The following is a 20,268-nucleotide window of genomic DNA, read 5'->3' as shown; positions in this document are numbered from 1 at the left end:
CTTAAAAGAAATTAATGTGGATTTACTAAAGATCATTATTTGTGTGAAGCACAGAACATTATGTCTATAAAATTAGCTGTCTAGTTACATGGACCACCCAACTTCAACTGAGGGCAAAGTTCTGTCTTCTATAGATTCAAGTTTGTGTCATTCTGTCAGTCATTCAGGAAGAAAATCAAATACATTTTTTCTTGGTTTTTGGTAATTTCAGCCAGAGTGACTCTAATTTGCTAAATTGCTTTGGCCATTTCCTATCCATCTTTCCTGGCACACCCCAAAATTCACACCCCAAGAGGTCTTCCCAGCTCCCCTAAGTTAGTCTTTTTCTTTATATTTCCTTGTACACCTCTATTATAACATTTATCACATCATGCATTATATTCTTTTTACATACTCTTTTTATGTTGTTCTAAAAGTGTCATTATAATTTCAACTTTATTGGATCTTGTCCCATGAGAAATTTATGAACCTTGGCTACACTGATGATTTTCTTGAGAGAGGTGTCCAACAGAGTCAGCATCTGTGGCCCTTCAAATAGCCCTAAATAGCCCTTTTTCCCTTGTCTTTTTCTTTTATCATTGCTGATAAGGTATCTATTAATAGATGACTAATAAATGTTTGTATGTGCCAAAAGTTGGGGCAACCCAACCAGGACACAGAAGATTATAAACAGCAGTGGGTTCCTGACTGACATCATGATGACTTCAACAGAATATTTGGAGAATGCTATGGACTGTAGTGTCAGTGCTGAACGGGTCTTCCTAGCCACTCCCATCCTGTTTTGAGAGTATTCTTCATGGTTCAACAGTATTTATCGCACACTTATATGCAAATGCAGGAATGTGATATAGCATTGAGAATACAGAGATGAATCAGGCAGTATGTCCTTGAGAATCTGAAAGGAGAGGAAGAGTGAATGTGGTAAATAGGCTATTTTGAAATACCTTACTAAAACCATGGTGGAGGTAACAGGATGCCCAGAAACACAGAAGAAGACACCTAGGGAAGACTGAGGAGCTCCGGATGGGATAGTTCTGACACATGATGGCTAGTGGGCCAAGTGAAGAAAGGGAGAGAAGCTCTCTCAGTGGGAGGGAACATTATAAGCAAAGACTTGGAGAACCATATGTTGGCAATAAAGGAGGCAGAGCAGAAAGGAAGCAGGAGTGGTGGGCAGGAGGGGGACTACACATGCCAGCCAAGGAGCTTAAGCTTAAGCATGTAAGTGAGTTCTAAGCAGTGCAGGGGGAACAGAGGGGAGTGGAGTTTGCATTTTAAACTGAGCACTTTGGTGATACCAGTGAGGACAAATTAGGGGTGAGAACAAGACTAGAGTCAGAGAGATTGGTTAGGAAGCTACTGAAATCGTTCTAGCAAGTGCTAATAACCCTAAGAAGATAAAAATGAAGATGGAGAGGAAGGCATAGATTTTAGAAATATCTGTGAAGAAAAAAGTCTCCCCCATTAAATACATATGGAGGGAAATGGAGACACACTGGATTGGCTACCTGGATCATTATCTGATCTAGTGAGGGAACAAGAGAAGAAACTCCTTCAAGTTTGGGAGTGGCAACATACTGAATTGAATTGGATTTCAGATGGAGCATTTACATTCAGGAGGCTTTATCCGGTAGGCTGGAGACACTCACAAGGAGGTAAATAGTTGAAACCAAAATAATGCATGAGATTTCCCAGGTGATAGTACTGCACATACAGAGAAGTGAAGTGAATTGCTCAAAGTCAGGCAACTGGCAATGAGGGGCAAAGGCTCAAACTAGTAATTTCCAGCTCTAAAGTGTATGCTTTTGTTACAGGGCTCCACTGCTTCTCCAAAGTAGCAAATGATCCCAGTATTAATGTGGGTGGCTTGGGGAAATGATTTAATGGAATTTTAATTACTTACAATGGACGAGTTAAGTACAACACAAACACGTGGAATCTTCTTTGGAAAAAAAGAATTTTGAAGTGTTTTAAAGGACAAGGAAGCATTCTGGTTTGTTTTCTCTGAAAAGGGATGTTTCCACAACTGTAGAACTAGAGAAGAAGATACGACAAAGACCAGAGCAGAAGAAAAGGCAAAAGGGACTAAAATAGTTGAAATCTTACTGTTACTTGAAAACAAAAGAAAGTATCTCTATAGAATTTGACTGTGAATCAAACTCACTAATATATTTTTGCCCTTGTAATGAATGCTCCTCATCGAATATTACACACTGTCAGAGAAGGAGAATTCATCTGCATACATTTTAAAAGCCATCAGAATGCATTATCAGCCATGTTCTTCACATCAAATTCCAAAATTAAGTATTGAAATATATACTGTGTAATATTATATATAATAATATATAGTTAAAATTATGTAATGATACATTATAATTACATATTAAATAGAATAATACCCAACATAGGATAGAATAGTACCCAACTTAGGATATTTTCATTTGTCTATTGAAATATTAAAATTTTAGTCATGTAAAATTAAAAGCCTATAGTTCTAGTCCATTCATAGCATATTTTATACAACTGTGGATACATTAATAAGTTAAAAGTCTCTTGATGTGCTTCAGTTCGTATAAGCTTTAAACTTCACCTACTTGAGATATCAGTGAACTCAGATGTAAAATTAGACACATTCAGAAAACACAATGGAGGATAATAGATGAACAAATCCCTTGGTAGTCTTATGGAGAAGCATTTTTAGTAGATCTAATGACATTCATTGCATTTCTTATGGGCCAAGTGAGAAAAAGCAGAAATATTCTTAGTAGACCAAGTGACATTTAGGTCATGGGAAAAAAATTCCATTAGCAATTATGGAATTTCAGTAATATGAATAAGAAGAAACAGAGGGCTACTGATCTGTAATTGCCTGCTTCATTAATATACCAGAGGAAGGACAGTCAGTCAAACCTGGATTCCAGTCCCCACTCTTCCCTTGACTAGTTGTTATGACTTAAGCCAAATTCTTAATAACTCCAAGCCTTGATTTCCTTATTTGTCCATTGGAGCTAATGATGCTTCAAAAGCTCTTGTGGGTATTGGCTGAGAGGAGGTCCGTACTATCTTCAATATTTGCTTAATGTAAAGAGTAACAAATCAAAAAGACTTGTTCATGGAAGAAAACCTTGGTTTCTCCAAGGTCTTTGTGTGTTTGGACAACTGACCTCATTGCCCAGTGGAGGAGGAAGGGGACTCCCAGTGTCTCCCAGTGGGATTGAGAGGGAACTTGCCTAAAAAACTATGCAAAATGGAGCTAGAAGAGCCTTCTTTGTGCACAGAAATACTCCTGAGAATAAGCCAGATACTGCATTTGATTTCATACCAGAAAACTAATAGGATAAGAGGCGATGTGGAAAACTATCCGGAAGGATGTATAGCCCTACCTGTGCTTCTTCCAGTCCTGGATTTAGCCCCAAGGCAAAAAAGATGGCTGCCCAGCTCTGCTATGAACAAGATGGCAGAACACTTCCAAACACCTTCAGTGAGAGTACTAGAAGCAGGAACTTTTTATACACTGTGTAATTAAAAGCTAAATGGAACATAATGGCATTCAGCTCTGCTTTCCTGCATCATGAATGCTACCAGATTCTTTAGGCAATTAATACGATTGCCATTAAAGCCATTCATGTTATTCTGCACTCAAAAATAAAATTTATGAGGGGTGACTGGGTAACTCAGGCGGTTAAGCCTCCAACTCGATTTCAGCTCAGGTCATGATCCCAGGGTCATGAGATTGAGCCCCGCATCAAGCTCCATGCTCAGCGGTGAGTCCGCTTGAGATTCTCTCTCTCCCTCTCCCCCTCGCCCCACCACTCTCTATAAAATAAGTAAGTAAATCTTTTTATAAATAAAAATTATGAGTGAAATTGTGATTCCCCATATTCAATGTCTTTATGTATACTTTGAACAGCACTGCATATGCCAATATTTAAAGCTTTTAATATGAGAAATGAGCTAGTTTCTTGCTTAGTAACTAATCTAGGTTAGGATGTCAATATAGTTTGCAGGGGGAGATGTACACCGAAACTCTTTCCATACCTCTTTTAATAACTCACATAACAGGGCGCCTGGGTGGCTCAGTTGGTTAAGCATCTGCCTTCGGCTCTGGTCATGATCCCAGGGTCCTGGGATGGAGCCCCGCATCGGGCTCTCTGCTCAGTGGGGAGCCTGCTTCTCCTTCTCCCTCTGCCTACCGCTCTGCCTACTTGCACTCTCTCCCTCTCTCTCTGTGTCAAATAAATAAATCCTTAAAAAAATAATTCACTTAATAGAAGAAAACCAATCTCACAGAGATATGTTGATGGGAAGGGAAGAAAAGATTTAAGAGTAATTTCTTAACAAAAATCCAATGAAATTGTATTGTCACCTATAAATTATGGATGAATATTACCAGTTTTATTTTTCTAATTTAGGTGTTAAACCATCAATTTAAAAAAATTCTGATTAATAGTTAAAACAACTGTAGAGGTGATGAGTTTTATTTATTTTTTTTAAAGATTTTATTTATTTATTTGACAGAGAGACACAGCAAGAGAGGGAACATAAGCAGGGGGAACGGGAGAGGGAGAGGCAGACTTCCTGCCGAGCAGGGAGCCCGCTGCGGGGCTCGATCCCAGGACCCTGGGACCATGACCTGAGCTGAAGGCAGACACTTAATAACCGAACCACCCAGGCGCCCCAGGTGATGAGTTTTAAATAAAAACAAATTCTTATGTTTGTTTTCAATTTTTATACACTTTTGGTTCATAGCTGACAAACTAACCTTCAAATATCACTCACTGCTGTGGGGCCCTACTCTGCATAACTGTTCTGTGACTTACATCACATGTGACTTACTGCACTGGTCTGTACCCTGTTCAATAAAATAAATGCTTTTGAATGCTTTGGGTGTTGAGACAATGTAAACTGTTACACAATTTCTAAATTTTTGCAGACAAATTCTTTCCTTAAGTCTGCAGACCACATTTTGAGTGGCACTGAGCTAGAAGACATAAGCTGGGATTTAAAATAAATAATTACCAGTGCGAGATGTAGCTTTGGCCTTTCATATGTTTGTGTGTGCTCCCTAAACAAGGATGAGAACTGGAAAGTGAGCTGAGGGCAGATTGTGAAGGAAGGAGAGCAAGCTTGCCTTGTGTCTGGGTGAAGAAATGTCCTTGAAGACTACACTGGGGACAGGGCTGGACTATAGTAGAGAAGCAGATGTAGGAAGAGCCAGCGTTAAGAGTTTCGTTTTCCCATAAAGAAGGCCTGCTGCCGTCAGGTTCTTCAGACCCTTACCAGAGAAGGCAAGACAAGTTCACACCTCATGCATACCAGAAAGCAAGTTCCTTCAGGGAACTTGCTCATGGCTGTATCACTAAAACATAAACATTGCTTTATCCCCAAATAGATGTTCAAAAAATATTTGTCGAAGTAATTGAGTGAAAGTACTGACAACACATTCTTATGTACAGGAAACAGTGTAGGATTAGTTGCTTTGTTTTGTTGTTGTTTTACTTTCAAGACCCTTAATGCCATAAGGATTTCAGGAGGTTTAGGGAGATATACAGTAGTTTATCAACAATAAGGACAAGGGGGAAGTCTTTTAAGTTTCACATCATTTACCTCTTCTCTTCTATTTAATACAACATAGCAGATCCATGATAAATAAGGGATATGGCTCGCTCGCTCTCTCACCCCCTCCCTCACGCCCATCCTCCCTCCCTTGTCTGTCTGCTTATCTGTCTCCTCCTTTCTTTACCCTCTTTCCTTTGTCTTTTCTATCTGTCCTTTTCATTTTTCTTTCTTTCATTTATTCACTCATTCAACTACTATTTATATCTGCTGAGTAATCTCCCCCCTGCCATTTCTCATGCCTTCCCCTCTCTCCAGGGGATTAAGTAGCTTTGTACCGACTTAAATTCTGTGATCTCAATGGACTATCCGTTTTTTCACTCTTAAGATTCTCCTTATGCCTTAAAGACCCTTCATTCCTTTTGCCAATGCTTGCTTGTCCTAATGCTTACTACTGTACTTTAGCACTCTGCTAAACCTTTTTAGATCACTTTCACACTGGGCTGTACTTACCTGTTTATTGTCCTCTCTCAAATGTACTTTCTTTGCAGGTAAATTGTCTTATTTTTATCCTTTTATCCATAGTACCTGCCACCAAGTCCAACTTACTATTTATTATTATTGTCTATTGAACAAGTGAACAAATACACAAATCTGGAGTTTAGAGATGTGCATATTTGGGTCTCCTGGAGAAAAAAATGACTAAGGAGAGTGTTCAGAGTGAGACTAGTGAGACGGGACAGAAAACAGTTGCTGGAGGAATAGGTAAGGGGGAGGAGCCCATGAAGGAGGCAGAAGAGGCAAGCTTCAGTGCATGTGTGAAAACCAACAAAGCACCAGGCTAATGCTAAAAGACTTAGTGAATAGAGAATTGGAAAAGGTGAGGGTGACCAAGAGTTACCCTCATATATAAGAAGAGATTCAGAAAACAATGCCTGGGATTGTCCACTGGATTTGGCCAGTGTAAAGTCATTAGCATTGACATCCTTAGGCAGAATGGTTTGAGAAGGGTGGTGGGTGAAGTCTGGCTACAATCGTCTGATGGGAGTGGGTTGCAGGTTTGGAAGTGGGATTAACAAATTAGCCTTCTTTGGGAGAAATTTAAATGGAAGAGGAAGGAGGTTATCAGACAGTATCTAAAAGATTTAGAGCCAGTGAAAATTTATTTAGTTCTCATTAGTTCATCTAGTTAAGAATGAAGTTGATAGAACTTCTTGTTCTTTGTGGGAAGGACTCAGTAGTGCATGAGATTCCTCCTTGTTAATCAATACTGATTCTCATTTGCCCTTAAATTATTTACTTATTGCTTCATTTAACAAATATTTACTGAGCAACTGCTTTGGATCAGGTGTGTTTTAGGTGCAAGGCATAAATGAAATGATGTAGTCCCTGCCCTCGTGGAGATTATCTTCAATTCCAATTGTTCTTTAAAACTTACTTTTGATCAGTTTGCTCATCTGAGGAATGAAATTAGCCAAAGACAGTCCCAATGGAGCTTTAATTAGTTAATGCATTTTCACTTATCATGTTCTGCTAATGACATCTTTCTAATTTTTGTGTATCTGTATTTCTAGTTTTATTACATTTTCCCTGCCCTTCTGTCTGAAGCATATGTCTGCAGTTTATAAGATGAGACTCACTTCTGAGTAGTTGTCTCCCTTAATATCTTAGAAGACAGTGACAGTTCCACACTGCTTCAGCTGATTTTAATTAAGCACTTTGGAAGTTGAAGATAGGGCGGTGACCTTGCTGGTCTTTTTCATACAGTTGTCTCTTTCCTATTATAAGGTTCATAAGCAAAACAGTAAGACTGTATATATATTTTGTGAATAAATTTTGTGAGAAGACCCATTCTCCTTGGAAATGGTTTAGAGCTGTCACTTACCAATTTAGGAAATTTAATTTAGGTAACTTAGGAAGTATATTTACTCCACCAAAACATGTCGAACACTCAGAGTTGTGGATGATGCTATGCAGAGTAATCAAGTAATAAAGATAAACTGCACATTGTCTCTATCTTCAAGGTGCTTATAGTTAGCGGGGAAAGAAACGTGTAAACAAATCCTTGCAGTACACAACCATAGATACCAACATTAGGGAATGTACTGGGTGCTGGGGAAATGGAAGAGCCTCTGACTCTAAAGATAGAGAGGAAGTTTGAGAGTGGAGGTGATGTTGAAGATGGGTCTTAAAGAATGAATATTAATGGGAAGTGATGCCAGCAAGATGATGGTATAGTAATTTCCAATGTCCCTCTGCCTACAGAAACATTAATTTGAACAACTCTCCATGAACAAAAATACTTTAACAGGAACAAAAGATTCTAGGTGAGGGATTATAGCACCTGAGTGGAGCATGGAAATAAGAAAATATGTGTTATATTACCCCCATAACCCCTCCCCTAAATCTGGCTAGCCCAGGATGAAGAGAAACACACTCCCCATGGGGAAAGAAGAGTGCAGTGAGCACCCAACTTCACCACAATCCCAAGAACCAGACCTACACTGGTGCCAGACCAACCCTCTTGACCCCAGGCTCCAGGTGGGTTCCTATGGAACCCTGTGGACCCAAGCACCAAGCCTACTTGCCTGCTGACCAAGGCATCAGACTTACTTACCAATACACCCTACCAGATGCCCCCTCTTACCCCAGAATCTCTGGAAGGTCTAGCTGATAAAAAGTTTTCCCTGCTGAAGTCAGTTTATAAAGACTGGAAGAGTTGCCTACTTCTTCAGATGCACAGACACCAACACAAGACCATAAGGATCTTGAATAATCAAGGAAGCATGGCACCACCAAAGTAAATTAATAAAGCTCCAGTAACTGATCCTAAATAATGGAGATCTATAAACTGTTAGAAAATTCAGAATAATTCTCTTAGGGAAATTCAGTGAACCACAGTGCAAGCAAACAGAGACAATTAAATTAGGAAACCAATGCATGAACAAAATAAAATGTTTAAAAAAGAAATAGAAACCATTTAAAAATAAAAGAAGAAACCCTAGAGTTCAAGAATACAATGACTTAACTGTGGAATTTAATAGAGAGCTTCAAAAGCAGATTCAACCAAGCAGAAGAAGAAAATCAGGGCACTCAAAGACAGGACATTTGAAATTATCTAGTTAGGGAAACAAAAAGGAAAAAGGATGAAAAAGAGTTAAGAGAGCCTCCGGGAATTAGGAGATACCACTAAAAGAAACAACCTTTACATTACTGGGGTACTAGAGGGAAAAGAGATGGAGAAAAGGTCAGAAAGCTTATCTAAAGACATGATTGCTGAGAACTTCAAGTCCGGGGAGAGATTTGGACATCCAAGTTTATGAAGCACACAGGCCCTCCAAAAGTTTCAACACACAAAAAAAGTCTTCTCCAAGACACATTATAATAAAATTGCCTAAAGTCAAAGACAAAGAGGAATTTTAAAGCAGCAGGAGAAATAATATTCCTCAGGTACAGGAGAACTCCCGTAAGGTGCACAGTGGATTTCTCAGTAGAGACCTTGCATGCCAGAATAGAATGGGGTGAACCAGAGAACGTTATGCAAAGAGAAATAGGTCAAAAAGAATTGTGATGTGTCTCACTTATATGTGGAATCTAGAAGAAGAAGGAGGAGAAAGGGAAGAGGAAGTAATGTACAGGCATGTGTCTACTTAATAATACTGTGTTGAACAATGATAATATGGGGGCACCTGGGTGGCTCAGTCATTAAGCATCTGCCTTCAGCTCAGGTCATGGTCCCAGGGTCCTGGGATCGAGCCCCGCAGCGGGCTCCCTACTCAGCGGGAAGCCTGCTTCTCCCTCTCCCACTCCCCCAGCTTGTGTTCCCTCTTTCACTGTCTCTCTCTCTGTGTCAGATAAATAAATAAAATCTTAAAAAAAAAAAAAAGCAATGATAATATGCTTAGTAAAGAGTAAATTTTAGGTGCATTCATCACACATAAAAAAATGGTAACTGAGGAGATGATATGTTAATTAGCTTGACTGTAGTAATTATTTCACTATGTGTGTCTATATCAGATCATCATAGTGTATGCCTTAAATATAATTATAAAAATTTTGAAAAATGAATAACAATTATTATGATGTTAGCTAATATTGAGTGACTGGCTGTGTGTTAAGTACTGCACTAAGGGCCTTGAATTTTACAAAATAAAGGGAAGTACAGCCTTTTTTATAGATTCTAATATAAAAGTATAAAAGCTAAGAGTTAGACATTTAAAATCTCAATGCAATTGTGCTTACTCATGTTTATTTTCATCTTTTCTTATTTATAACTGAACGAGTATTTTGCTGGATCCTTTTTTGCTACAGTCATTTAGAGGTGAAACAACACTACTGTCAGTCTTGCAAGGGACCCTGTGAATATTTTTCTCTTGTTCATCGTTGTCTCTCACTGAAGAGGGATCGGTAAACACCCTTCCTCTCTAATTATAGGTTCTGATGATTGTTAAATACTTTCCTTTAAGTATTGTACTTCAGTGTTAATTGAGATGTAGTCTAATATTCATAAGCTTAAAAAGAATCTTTCTCACAAAGAATCCTTCTTAAAATGTGCATAATAATCATTTTATCTATAAACGAAGACATTTAATATATTTCTTGGGGCACCTGGGTGGCTCAGTTGGTTAAGCATCCAATTTGTGATTTTACCTCATGTCATGATCTCATGAATCATGTGACCCAACCCCACGTCAGGCTCCACACTCAGCCAGCAGTCTGCTTGAGATTCTCTCTCTTCCTCTTCTTCTGCCCCTACCCCCCTAAAATAAATAAATCAGTCTTTAAAAAATATTTAATATATTTCTTTATCTCTTTTAAGTCAGATATATATTTGGTTGGTTGATAATACGCTAACTTCAGATCCTTTACAGCTCTAATGAAATAGAGTTCAATTTAGTTCAATACTATACCAAGTATTAGATGCACTGTCTTTGGTTATGGGAATACAAATTTTGTGTGTGTGTCAGGCACTATCTTTGGTTATGGTATTACAAATTTTTTTAAATATTTTATTTATTTATTTATTTGTTCATTTATTTGAGAGAGAGAGAGAACAGAAGCAGGGGGCAGGGGCAGAGGGAGAGGGTCAAGCAGATTCCCTGTTAAGTGGGGAGCTGGATGGGGGACTTGATCCCAGGACCCCAAGATTATGACCTGGGCCAAAGTCAGACGCTTAACGCACTGAGCGACCCAGTCACCCCAGGGTGACGCATTTTTACAAAAAAATGGTTCTCTGCCCCCCTGAGAGTATGCAGTTTAGCAAAGATGACAGAAGGAGTGCAACCCGCTGTCGTATAGTGGGATAAATGTGTTTCAGTTGGGAAGTTCTCAAGAAGATGTCATATTTGAGCAGAGTTTTGGAGGATCAACAGAATCTTGCCAAGCAGAGGAGGTGAGAGGAGATTCCAGGCAGATAGTATAATATGAGAGAAGGTGTGGCAATTTTCCTGTAGGTGGATGGTGTGCTGGGAGAATCCAGCGTGAACATGGCAGAGCAAAGAGGGAGATGGGAGATAAGAAGGGAAGTCTTATTGCTAGATTGCTAGGGCAGGCCTTGAAGGCCAGATGGTAGGCTTCGGGCACTGGGGAAATCTGAATAACTTTAGCAAGGTAATAAAATATTCATCTCTGTGCTTTAGGAAGGTAATTTTGAAGTCCAATTGGAGTCAAATAAGGAATACAGAGAAAGATGTGGAGGAGGAGAAGCTGATCTGTCAACCTCATGTCAGTTGAGCCTTTTATGGCTTTAAACCCAGAAAAACTTATGATTTTAAATCTAAAAATTACCCTTTAATATGAAGATGCCAAACTTTCTGGAGACATAATTGTCAAATTAAATAGACTTAGTCTAAAAATAGAAATATTACTTGACTCTACTGTTTTTCCTGGGTGCGATGAGATGTTTTGTTTTTAATATAGTTAAACTTTATTCTCGGAAAGGCTTTCTTTTTGGGGGTTTGACTTTGTCTCTCCATTTCCAGAGATTGTGCTCTCTAGTAGCAGAGTATGTTGTCACTATTGGAAGCATTTTAAGTCTGTGGTGATCTATGTATGTTGCAGATGTGAGAAAGAAATATCACGTGGCGCCCGGGTGGCTCAGTCGTTCAGTGTCTGCCTTCAGCTCAGGCCATGATCCCGGGGTCCTGGAATCGAGCCCCGCATGGGGCTCCCTGCTCCACGGGAGGCCTGCATCTCCCTCCCCCACTCCCTCTCCTTGTGTTCCCTCTCTCGCTGTGTCTCTCTCTGTCAGATAAATAAATCTTAAAAAAAAAAAAGAAAGAAAGAAATATCACCCTCACAGACTCTTGAAAGGAGGAGCAAAAATCAGAATGCAGTAAGAGGGTTTGGAAAGCAGACAGTTGGATTTTAATACAGTGAAGTCACTGATAGAAGATTGTCAAAGGAAAAGAATAATAGGAGGGTATCAACAGCAGTAAAGAGCAACGGGGCATGGCCCCACTACCTCTGACACCATAATTCTGTTTCCAGGGCATCAGAGAAGTCTCAGAGAAGTCCTTTTTTTATGTGGGAAAGTCTTGCCCTGTGTGGTCACGCAGATTGCTTCGTTAGCCTTCCAGGAATTTTTTTCCCAACACTCAAGTAGAAATGGAGTTGTTCACTGATACAGACAGTTCTATAAGGACTATAACCTTGAGTGCTCCATTTTTGACAAGGCAGAAGACAGATTTATCCAAGCAAATCCAAGTTTATCTCATTATTCAGGACTTCTCTTCATGTAACTTTTAGTAAAACACATTCCGGAAAAGTCAGGGCTAATGCTTGTGGCCATGGAAGGTGGGTAGGGGTAGGATAGAGGTACAAATTAACATTTTCCCACCTACTTAATCATCATGTATTTTTTTTTACCCATATAGGGGTACAGGGTGAACCTGTCTGGTGATTTTCCTTTATACAAGAAATCAGTGTCTTTCAATAATATTTTCTGTAGAATTTTTTTTCTAATTTAAGTGCTATGGTAGGCCAATGCAGCTTAACAGTAATTCTCATCAGACACCCAGTCACAGCTTTAGTCAACTGCCATGCCATTGTGATAATGATATACCCAACCATACCAATGACTAATATCCATAACTGAACAAACACTGGTATAGTTCTTTTTTTGAAATGCAGAGTAACTGCTAAAATCCAAAAGCCACCTTATACAGTTTAGAATATTTTGGGATAGGACATGATGTTATGAGAAGTATAGAGGAGTCTGGCCAAGTAAGAAATTTTCATAAATTATTATTAACAGTGATCTCATAGGCAATGATCTGGAGAAAAAAACAAGGATATAGCAAGAGAGCTGAGCTGAATACTATAGTTGTTCCTCCTTATTTATAAAGCACTAGTGGCACTTATGCCTTAATCGATCTCTCTTGGATTGGGTATCCTCCAACATATCCAGAAAAGTCAGAAAAGTGCCAGATGAGAAGAATGTCACTTTTGTCACTGATTTAACCTCTGGGAATCCCTTATGACAAAATTAATAGGTTTAAATATTTTACATCAAGCTGTCACGTTGTCTCTGTGTGAAAACCTGACCCCTTGAAGTACCTGCCAGACCCTATAGAGCTATGATCCTAATTCTTTACCCAGTTGAGAAAGCACTTCCCTAATTTTTTAATTAGTAAATTAACCTGCATAACTACATAAACTAATCTCAGTGTTCCCCAAATTCATTTTCTTTCTCTCATGGCAAACATCAATTCCCTATTTTCATTACCATGATCTTATTTTGAATGCCAAATAATTCTTTGTTTCTGGGATTTCTTGCAGCTCTGAATTCCCTAAATTTTCATATCTTATGTGTCATCTGTTTCTTTCCATTTATTTTTACTTTTTTACTGGTAGCTAAGTGTTTACTGTGTAGTGCTTCTCTCCAGTGTTTAACAAATGAATTATAATTCTTTAGCTTGGTATTTCATTTCCTCACAGTATGGATCCAGCCTACTTGCGCAACATTCTCTCTCCCTCCCTTACATGAACCTGCTCTTCAGCCAGATTGGCTCCATCCACTTCTGTATCTGTTCTGCTGTTCTTGGTGTTGCCTCCATTTGAAACGCTGCTTTCCTATTTTGACCTGTCCAGAATCCCATCCATCTGTCAGAGTCCAACTCTTATGCCATATTCTTATTTATATGGCCTTGCTTCTTCCTCATGTGAGTATATCCCAATAACTTTTTTCACCTGTAAACTTACCTGTCAGTTAGTTCTACCTTGTCTTATAAATACCTGTGTACCTGTCTCCACTACTGGATTATATGAGATAAATGCCCAAGATTAGTTTCACTGTAGTTATTTGATTTGGATATATTTATACCACTTAGTATTATAACTTTCGACATTATCACCCCTTTCATTGGTATTTTATTCTTCAGGGACTAAATGAAAAAATATTATCGTAATGTATCAATTTTATATGGCAGAGTTAATTTACAAAGTTGACAACGAAGTCTAATGTATGCTAGCATGAAAGGAAACTTACTGTCCAGCCTATATAACATAGCAGCACTTTCAAAATGGTCTTAATAAGATTTGCTATGTGAGACAAAGGACCATGACTTCATTCTTACTAACCTCAGAAGCATAATAAACTATGGTCAGTTTGGGCATTAATCCAGTTTTGCCATTAACTTGCTCATAAATTTTGATTAGGGGGCATTGTAAGACTTTCATAATTAAGGGAAGTGCATTAGAAATTTATTTCCTGTGAACAGTTTGTCATATTCTGAAAAATACTGAAGTTCTGTGAATACCTGTAAACCTTAAAGATGATAAAATAGGTGGCTGAACAGACTTTTTTCTGATGGGGAGTACCTAATACTAGTTGCAACTTCAAGTCTAAATTTCAATTCTAACAAATAATTGATTGAATTAAAATATGTGTTGGTTATGTAAATTTCTTAAGAGTAACAAAGTGGCTGTATTCCATGGTTATTTCCTCAGACTTCACCAGCACATCGATATATTTTATAATGATTTCTTGCTTTCTTTAATCATGGATTGACAAATATTAACTATTTATACAAGTCTGGATCAGTAAATACATTTAATTCTGTATTTGCAGGAGGCCTTTATCTTCTAAGAGTATTTTGAAGGGTGCAGTTATATCATTAGATGCTTTTTCTATTTTAGTTTTGCTATATAGCAATTTGGAAAAGACTAGATTGTTTCTGAATAAGGTTTTACTTGATGTGGGCATTTACACATTTTAAATTTACAAAAGTTATTTTTCTACTGGCTCCCTTCGTAAAATCTGTTGTTTTTTTTTCCCCTTTAAGGATTTTAGCCCTTTGGAAATTTTAACACTCCTGCCAAATCCATTTTTATTTTTTTAGATTTTATTTATTTATTTGAGAGAGCACAAGTGGGTTGGGGGAGAAAGGAAGCCAGACACAGGGCTCCATCCCAGGACCCTGAGATCATGACCAGAGGTGAAGTCAGGTGCTTAACCAACTGAACCACCCAGGTTCCCCTCTGCCAGATTGTTTTAAATGAATTAAAATCCACATATTCCTGCTCTGAACTGGCTGAACAAGTGACAACTTTTTTTTTTTTTTGGAAGGAACGTCTGTTTCTGAAAGTAGGAAGAGTGTTCATTGTGGCCAGCTGTAGTGGAGGTTTCTGTAGTGAAGCTTTCTGTAGGGGATACAAATGATCTACGGACTGCTACTCCAGGATATTTTCTTTCCCAAACAATTCAAGGTACAGAAGAGCTGAAGTGTGTACAACCAATGCACCTGATTACGCCATTTAAATGAGAGTCTTTATTTTTTTTTAAAGATTTTATTTGTTTATTTGAGAGAAAGAGAGGGCACAAGCGGGTTGAGGGGCAGAGGGACAAGCAGACTCCCCATTGAGCAGGGAGCCCAATGTGGGGCTCAATCGCAGGACCCTGGGATCATGACCTGAGCTGAAGGCAGATGCTTAACCGACTGAGCCACCCAACAGTCTTCTTTAACCTAAAGAAAGGTTCTTTTTTTTTTAGACCTGAACCACTATTTGTGCCCTGATCATGGAATTATGTAGCTTCCAAGTACCTACTTTAATTTTCACTTTTTATATGTAACAGAAAATATTGTAGGTGGCCTTAGGGGAAAGGAGAAAGTTTAGGTCTTATGTTTATTCCTTGCTATGCCTTAAAAATGCTCCAGGGGATGCCTCCCACTGTGTGTCCTTGAATAGTAATTGCTATTGACTACTGAATGCATCCTATTTGCTTACCACAATACTGAGTACTTATTTTGATTAATAGTCGACATTATGCTATATATATATATATGTTAGGCAATTTTAATATACATTGTAAAAACGAGGTACTTGAGACCCTGGGAGGCTAAATAATTTGTCCCTGAACTTGCGCACTTCTTTTAATTGCTTTACTCTCTCCGCCAAGCACACTTGAGGAAAGGCATGAGGACCTTGATCAAGGTGTCTCTGCAGGTTCTGGCTTTGAAGCACCACCTTCGTTCCAAGCATCTAGCAAGCTAGGTAAAATACAAAGTCAGAAAATGTAAAAGTCACCGCTGAGCTCATGATTTATCATCTCAGAGGCCCACAAATCAAAAGAAAATGCAAGTGATGAGTTGTGAGCTATGCTGAGGCCTCTGGAGGTGGACAGAAGGGCCAGTATGACTTCTTCTAGGCTAATAAGAGATTGAAGTTGTTCTACACTAGATGGAGATCCAGAGCCAGCCTTATAGTTTGAAGCCAAGACATAGAGAAGGACTCGTCTGCTTCTGAGCAAGGATGAGAAACCTGCTTCCCACTACTTAAGACTATAGCTTTTGATGCTAGGAAAGCCTTATATGGCAGGAAGAAAGCAGCATCACCAGTAAACTGGGAATTGAACCGAGTCACTCACTGGCTCACCAAAGTGACTGGTAATAATTCAGATGTCAGCATAATTTAATACTCGAATTACCAGTATGAAACTGATTATGTATGAGTGGTTCTGGGCACCTAATGAGCACAAAATCATTTGTAAGAGAAGGATAATGAGAGATGGGGGTTGGAGGTGTATCAAAAAGCTAAATAAAACTAAATAAAAAAATCTTCTGACTTCAAATGAACCTGCAAAGCAAAATTCCAAAGCACATGAGAAAGCCTTACACTAGGAAAGAGCCAATGGATTTGACCATTGAGAATAAATTTTACTGGAAGAAATTAAAATATTGAAACAGCCTGGGAGAGCATATTTTGGATGCTCAAAATATAAACAAAGGATTGCCATCCGTAAAAAGGTAGAAAATCCTGAAATAAAAACAGTCAGTGATCTAATTATTTATTTATTTACAAATATTTATTAAGATTTTACTATGGTCCACACACTGTTATATGCCGGAGATGTAGGAATGAACCCAAGTAAATAAAAACCACATCCACATAGACAGTTTGCATTCTCATAAGGAGTTTACCTGTTAGTGGTAGAAATGAAATAAGAATAGGCAGAAATCTTGGAAATTAAAGACATTGAAATAAAATTCCCAGTAGAAAGTATAAACTCTAGACTTGACAGTGACAGATCTTTTTTCATTTGGAAGCTATTACTTAGGAAATCACCTAAAATGCAGTCATGGGAAAATAAGATTTTTAGAAGTGTGTGTGAGTGGAAAGAAAGAGAGAATGAGAGAGAAAGAAAACATCAGATTATGTGAAGAAATAATAGCTGAGATTATTTTAGAATTGAAGACAAGACTCCTCACGTTGAAAGGACACTCTGAGAACCTATCTGGATAAACAACAATAAAATCAATGCCTAAACACTTTGAGGTAAAACTTCAGAACATTGAGGGTAAAATGAAAATCTTTACCTGTCGAAGAAAAAATACAGACTAGTACCAAAGCAAAGGCAACCTAATTGAGAGCAGACACCAAGAACAGTGTTGAGGGGGAAAATGTCCTGTAATTTGGTTTCTAGAATTTAATGCCAACATATACCACTGACATGCTGATCAAACATAGTAATAGAATACCCAACTTTTAAAACTGAATATTTTGAGGAAAGAATGTGTGGATTTAAAAAAAAAAAATCTAAGAGGAACAGCAGCTTCTCAATGTCACCAAATTTAACTCTTGCTATAAAAAGTAATAACTAATTTCTATGTAAAGAAAGTTAAGATGACACAAAAGAAAGAAATACAAACATGCAAGGAAAGAAGAAGAAATATAGCCAACAAATATATGCACATTGAAAATAAAAACACCAAAGGTTGAAATTCTCATAACATCAATGTGAACAAGGATGTGGAAGAATGATCACAGCTATTCGGTTCTTTGGTCTGACAATCCACTTGGGCCAACTGTGTGGGTGATCTTGTAAACATGGAAGTGGTAAATGCCAGCTTCTGGGTGGTATTTACCTTGGGGAGGCAGAATTTGGAACAAGAGTGGGAGTGGAGAAGGGGCTCACCTGTATCTGTAATGTTTCGTTTCTTTAAAAGGCAATGCAGAGGTGCCAGGTGCCAGGCAGGATCTGTTAAAGCATGGTGGTGCATACCTGGATTTTCTTAGTAGTAGCCTACACATGTACCTGTGTAATTGAAATGAAAGCCACTCAGAACTTTCAGAACATGAATGTTTATGCACAGCAACGAGGTTTATAAAACAGCCAGTCTTCTGGTAATGAGCCCAGTTAAAACCCAAAGTCTTTGTCAGGGTCTATAAGTCCCTACCTACAGACTCTGACCCTCTGACCTCTCTCAGGTGCCCATTCATTCTAACCTAACTCTAACTCCAGCCCCATTGCATGCTTTTGTACCTCACACAAGTCTGGCTCATTTCCTCTTCTCATACCAGCAGTCCTCTTAGATTATTGTTATCTCTTTCTGATACTGGGGACAATCTTGAAAATTTAAAAATGTCTCAGATACCTTTGATTTTGCTCTTGGTCCAGTGCCCTTAGTAGATATTGACTCCACCAGCTGAATGAAACTATGTTTTCTTGGCACTTGGTGGTGTTCCACTTTAGAGTGTTTTATGCCACCATAACCCAGAGTGAGCAGTGAGCAGAACACGCCTCGGGTGACTGGAGTCCTCGTATTCCTGGCAGCTTTATGTGCTCAGGAGCAACAGGTAGCTGTGGGATTTAGGCTGAGGGAATAATTTTCCATGGACTTGTGTACTCTTTTCTACCCTATTGATTTTTCTACCAAGCACACTTGAGGAAAGGCATGGGAACATCTGGTCAAGGTATCTCTATGGGTTCCAGCTTTGAGGCACCACCTTTGTACCAGGATGGTACATGGAAATCTTTAGGAGTTCAAAATGAATTATAATGAATAATAACCAACTTTGGATGCAGAACTGTTTTTTAAATTTTTGTTGTTTGAATTTGTATTTGAGAGATGAATAAGCTAATTCTCAGTAAGAATGAGCCTAACTTTCATTTTGGAAGTGACTCTTAAAGTTTTCCTTATTTAAAGTGTAAAAATTGATTAAGCCATGCTACTTTATCTTAAAAAGACAAAAGCAAACATCATTATTAGGTACAGTGCTAATGGGAATAGCAGTGTACGTGTGCACTTGCACATGTGTGCATAGAGGGGGACTCTGGGCATAAAGTTCTGTCTCACTGATTTTGCCCACTGCTACTCATGCATTTGATAATAATCTGATGGTCCTTTGAGGTTCTAAATGGTGCTCCGAAACACTAGTCTAATCAGTTTTATTTCAATATCTTGTCTGACAATCATTCTAATATTATGGAACCTATTTTGGTCCATTGATATTAAGTGTTCACATCTTGAAAATAATTTCACTTCATCAAAAATAGACAGTAGATTAAATATAACTTAAATGTATCCTGTCTTCATGGGTCATTCCCTTACAATGTCAGTTTAGTATTGAGCCTTGGCTAAATAATATACTGAAACTTTTGCTAAGCAAAACTCAGCAATATTCTTTGGATAATTGCATGTCACTAGGATTCAGCTTCATGTATTAAAATACTTAGTGCCACATTGCATCCTGGTGACAAAAAGAACAAGTGTATCCTTGAAGAGGGTCTAACTTCCAGTCTGAGCATAGCTTAGTGGGTGAAAGAATTCGACTCAGTACTCTGTTTAAAATTAGTTTTTTGAGTATTACTTTTATAATCTTGCACAATAAATGAAAACTAGGTAATTCTCCAGTAGTCACAAGAAAATATATTTCTCCAACTTTTGTAATAATATAAATTATTAAAAATATTAATGGCACCCACTCTGTGCTATGCACTGTTCTAAAGGTTTTATTTGCATTAACTCATTTAATCTTCTTAGCAGGCTTGTGAAGTAGAAGCTAACGTTATCCCCAAATTACGAAAGAGGAAATTGAGGCATACACAAATTAAGTAATGTCTCTGAGGCCACACAGTGTGTAATGGAGCTGGTGGTGGCTTTAGTCATTTTTAAAAAAAATTTTTTAAAGATTTATTTGAGAGAGAGAGTGTGTGTGTGCAGGGGTGGGGGTTAGGGGCAGAGAGAGAGGGAGAGAGAGGAAATCTCAAGCAGACTCCCCGCTGAGTGCAGAGCTAGAAGCCAAGGCTCCATCTCACAACCCTGAGATCATGACCTGAGCTGAAATCGAGCCAGACATTCAGCTGACTGAGCCACTCAGGTGCCTCATTAGTCATTTTTTCTTAATGTAAAACTGTTGACTTTTTTTTGCACTCCCACCCATCCAAGTGTCCAACTTGTTTATTCATTTGTCTTCAAAAGGAAGTCAGCA

At 38.4% G+C, this 20,268-nt stretch overlaps 1 protein-coding gene across 1 annotated transcript in view; it reads left to right on the top strand.

Annotated features, from left to right (window-relative positions):
- Positions 1 to 20,268, top strand: part of PREX2 (phosphatidylinositol-3,4,5-trisphosphate dependent Rac exchange factor 2) — a 294,568-nt gene that overhangs the window by 240,840 nt on the left and 33,460 nt on the right. The window lies entirely within an intron of this gene.

The sequence above is a fragment of the Eumetopias jubatus genome, unplaced genomic scaffold (genome assembly GCF_037043125.1).
Source record: "Eumetopias jubatus isolate StellerSeaLion01/CBP00866 unplaced genomic scaffold, mEumJub1_p1.0 scaffold_4, whole genome shotgun sequence".
Taxonomy (NCBI): domain Eukaryota; kingdom Metazoa; phylum Chordata; class Mammalia; order Carnivora; family Otariidae; genus Eumetopias; species Eumetopias jubatus.
Note: the sequence above shows the minus strand (reverse complement) of the source record. Positions and strands in the feature narration are given on the sequence as shown.